Here is a 5000-nt window from a genome sequence, read left to right as displayed (position 1 = left end):
TTATATATAAATGTATTAAAATAAAGTGACTTTTTGCTTCAAACTAGAAAAATATCTGCCAATGGAATCTGAAAAATAAAATTGTTTTCTCTTTGAATTACGCTGCAAAAAAAACTTATTTTACTTAGTATTTTTGACTTGTTTCTAGTCAAAATATCATAAAATTCTTAACTCAAGAAGGATTTTCTAAACTAATAATAATGATTGTCTTGTTTTCAGAAAAAATTACTCAAAATGAAGTGTGTTTTTGCTTGAAACAAGCAAAATAATCTGCCAATGGGGTAAGAAAAATAATCTTGTTTTCTGTTTGAAATAAGATGCTTTGCTAACCCCATTGGCAGATTACTTTTACTAGATAAGCAAAATGACATTTTTAGTCTCGTTTTTAAGCAAAATGCACTTTTTCCCTCTGGAAACAAAAATTTGCTTTTGCTTTTTGCTTTTCTAGTAAATGCATCTTAATTTAAAAATATTTATATATTTTGACTAGAAACAAGACAAAAATGCTAAGTAAGATACGCCTTTTTTTCTTTAGTGTGGTTTATTTTTCTGCTCTGCAAAAAATGCTTTTCTTACTTAGATTGACTTGTTTCCAGCCAAAATATCTAAAAATTCTTAAATCAAGAAGGATTTTCTAGACCAGTAAAAATTACTGTTTTGTTTTCAGAAAAAAAACTAGTCAAAATAATCTGCTAACTGGGTAAGCAAAAAAAAAATCTTATTTCAAACAGAAAAAAGATCATTTTTCTGACCCCATTGCCAGATTATTTAGCTTGTTTCAAGCAAAAATTCACTTATTTTGAAATGTTGAAGAAAAAAAAAAAAAAAGCCGTAAAATTTACGGTAAAAAAACGGCAGCTGTGGTTGCCAGAATTTTACCTTTTACGGTTTTCACTTAAATTCACAGGTAAATACCGTAATTTCACTGATACAATGGTAATGTAACAACTTTTTGAAGTACTAAAATCTGTTTTGTACCTTTGTAACACACTGATAACCAAAAGCAGGTGGTGATGATAACATCACATGAGGAACCAAAGCCTGTTACAAGGAGATTTTTAATAATAGGTTTTAAAGAAAGTACACAGAATCATTCACACAAACACTAAACACCATCATGGTAGCAAACATAAAACTGAAATAATGCAAAAAACATCAAGTTAACAACATTAGATGTAACATACAACCCTAATGTAAACGGTCAAGAAAAAACTAAGAAGAAAAAGTTATTTCAACAAAAAAACATCAAATAAAAAAAAATTAAAAACAGGGAATTCTGGGAATGTCAATTTACGGTTATTCACTGTAAATTTTAAGTTTTTTCATTTCCAAAAACAGTATACTCCCGTAAAATTACATGCACAGTTTTTCACCGTATATAGAAGGGGAACTTACTGTTAACCATTTCACAGGTTTTTACCGTAGCATTTTTACAGTTTTTTACCGTTAAATTCACGGTCATTTTTTACAGTGTTGTGTTTTCTGAAAATAAAACAATCATTTTTACTCGTCTAGAAAAACCTTCTTGATTTAAGTATTTGTAGATATTTTGGCAGGGAAACAAGACAACACATCTAAGTAAGAAAAGTCATTTTTCATCTCCAGTAAATGTATCTTTAGATATTTGTATTTCAAAAAAAGACTGCAATATGCATTTAAAAAGCAAATGAAACTGATCCGCAGTGAAGTAAGCGGCTGAATGTTGAATGTCTGTGTGTGAATGGCACTCGTGACACGCTCTCCACACGCCTTCATGTGTCCGAGTCACGCCGCACATTCACCACATGAATCACAGTGTCCCGCTTCCAATGGATTCAGCAAAGGTGTGTGTGATCATGAGGAGCTATTATTACCACAAACCCCGTCATCATCTGTTCTGTGTTTGTGAGAGAGAGGGAGATCTCAGGAACACTCTGTCGAATCACACACACACGTGGGCTTTCACATTTCGATAAAGCTCCAGATGATCCGAATCACTCTCAGACCTGTTTGTGTTCAGAATCTTTATTAATAAATCAGTGAGTCATCACATAATAAAAGAGAACGAGAACACAAACAGTGAAATGAGAACATCGTTTGGAGTTTACAGAAACCATCATTCTGCTGTTTGCTGATTGAGTTTAACACAAGAACATCAGTTCTGTGGAAACTTGAAATACAAAAATCATCTTAACACTAGTTCATACAACCTGTGCTTTTATTTATCTTTTAAAGTCTAAAATGTCACTTGTCACAAAACAGTCTTGAGTAGCACAGGTATATTTGTAGCAATAGCCGAAAATACATTGTATGGGTCAAAATTATTGATTTTTCTTTTATGCCAAAAATCATTAGCATATTAAGATCATGTTGGATGAACATTTTTTTGTAAGTTTACTACCATAAATATATCAAATTTAATTTCTGATTAGTAAAATGCATTGCTAAGAACTTCATTTGGACAACTGTTCTGTCCCTTAGTTTTATAAAATAAATATTTTAGATCTTGCGGGACTAGGGGTAAAGGGAAAAATAACGTGTGTGTGTGTGTGTGTGTGTTTGTGTGTGTGTGTGTGTGTGTGTGTGTGTGTGAGAGAGTGAGTGAGTGAGTGAGTGTGTGTGTGTGTGTGTGTGTGTGTGTGTGTGTGTGTGTGTGTGTGTGTGTGTGTGTGTGTGTGTGTGTGTGAGTGAGTGTGTGTGTGTGTGTGTGTGTGTGTGTGTGTGTGTGTGTGTGTGTGTGTGTGTGTGTGTGTGTGAGTGAGTGTGTGTGTGTGTGTGTGTGTGTGTGTGTGTGTGAGTGAGTGTGTGTGTGTGTGTGTGTGTGTGTGTGTGTGTGTGTGTGTGTGTGTGTGTGTGAGTGAGTGTGTGTGTGTGTGTGTGTGTGTGTGTGTGTGTGTGTGTGTGTGTGTGTGTGTGTGTGTGTGCAATAATGCTGGCAGACCAATAGATCTTGATATTAGTGACCATTTATTTTGCACAGTGCCCAGAGAAAACAAAATCAATGATATCAGGAGTATTTACAATATTTACAGAATTCACAAAAGCAAACACTCAAACACCAACATAACAAGAGAAGGAAGGTGGGAAGGGGAGAGCACGACAGGTGCCAAATAAAAGAAATAAAACAAAACGCAGCTAGCTAGTTGTTGTATTCTAGGCTAACTACCCAAAAGAATATGTAGGGGAAAAATAGTCTTCGGCGTAACAACGTCCTCCTAAACTCTTCTAACTAAAGGGGAAAACTAAACATACAGCGGGTGGCACTCTCTCCTAAACTAGTGTCTCTATCCAGAATGTCCTCCGTGTTGTTCCCATAGATCAGTGGTTGTACCATGAATGTCACGTGACCTACTTACCTGCTCACTCATTCCTAACCTATAACCTATAACCTATAACGTACAGTGAGAAACAGCAAAGACGGAACAGGAAATGCAAAACTGTACACTGTATAACACTGTTTCACAAAGGACTTTTCAGGACATATAATAACGCGAAATACCAGACGTCAATACAAATAACAAAAGGAGTGCGTACAAGTGTAGCAGTGGACAGATACAAATGAGCAAAGAGCTGATGCGCGCGACAGTAACGAGACTTTAAACCCATAGATATATATACGTAGATGCCTCATTAGCGACTGTTTCTATGGGCCGTTATAGACGGTTTCAACGGCAACAACATAAACAAACGTTACTGCGCATGCGCGCTTTTGTGGCCCAAACTTAACTTCCGGTAGGCCACAAAATAGAATCAATAACAACAGCTAAATCCTTCTAGAGTAGATTATTTTTGTAATAACAAGCGAAATATGTTGGCTGTGTAAATTAGACTGATTTATTAAAAATGCAAACTCATTATCTACCAGCAGGAGGTGCTTTAAGCACGAGAAACGAGGTTTCCCCGGTAATGGTATAGACAGCAAATTTAAATTGAGCAAATTCTTAATTTAAAAACGCTGCCTTATGCAGGATGAAATGAAAATGACATTTTCTAAAGACAGTCTTTCTTCAGAAATACAGTGATATAAAAACACCCACGCCTCGGTTTGATTTTTGAACGTGCATAACGTTTATTTAACGAAGTCTATTGGAAAATCAGTCGGTTTTTATATCGTGGCAGGTCGCCACAAATAAATAGATGTTTGGGAAACACATACCACAGCACAATAACCTGAGACCAACTTCATTACTCATTATTAGCTGCGTTTGTAGCCCGCGACACGAACCAGACAGATAAACAAACACAGACCGGAAGTTAACTTAGGTCCAGGCGCGTGCGCCCGATGAAACCGTCTATACGTAAGCCATCCGCCATTTCACTGCGGTCTACTTGACGTCATTCACCCATAGATCTCATAGTAATCACTGAAAATTCGAAAAGCCACAGTCCTGCACAGCCGTTGGTCTGCGAACCTACAGTATGGTGAATGACGTCAAGTGGACCGTTCCAATATGGCGGACGCATCTACGTGCTTGGAGCGGTCCAATGCGGTATCTATGTATATATATCTATGTTTAAACCGGTGTCATGAGAAATCCAGTCCCCACCCGGAATCGGCTCTCCATTAGGACCCAGAGTGATCTTATTGGAATTATTTTTAGCGCCTGATTACAATTCCTGCCAAATCACGTTATATTTTATATAGTAAAAAATGCGTTATTATGAATAGAATATACATTTAACATAAATGCAATGGATATATTATAAATAAAGAGCATTTATTCATCTTTCATATCGTCTCCTAACTGAAATAATATATAAAGAAGCAATGCTGAGGCAAGAAATTACAGCAAATGAAAATATAAAAAAACACTTAAAAATTGATTTACACATTCATTATTTTTCAAACATTTAAATGCGTTTTTCCATAAAGAAATTATTGTGGATAATGACACATTTATAAGTTATTAAATTACTTTTTTAATAGTATAATTACACCATTGTATTAGATGTATTATATGTATGTTGCTTTTTATAAAAATATAAAACATATTTGATCAGGCATTACCGCCGGAATCCTA

This window comes from Garra rufa, chromosome 10 (genome assembly GCF_049309525.1).
Source record: "Garra rufa chromosome 10, GarRuf1.0, whole genome shotgun sequence".
NCBI lineage: Eukaryota > Metazoa > Chordata > Actinopteri > Cypriniformes > Cyprinidae > Garra > Garra rufa.
This window is presented reverse-complemented; position numbering follows the sequence as displayed.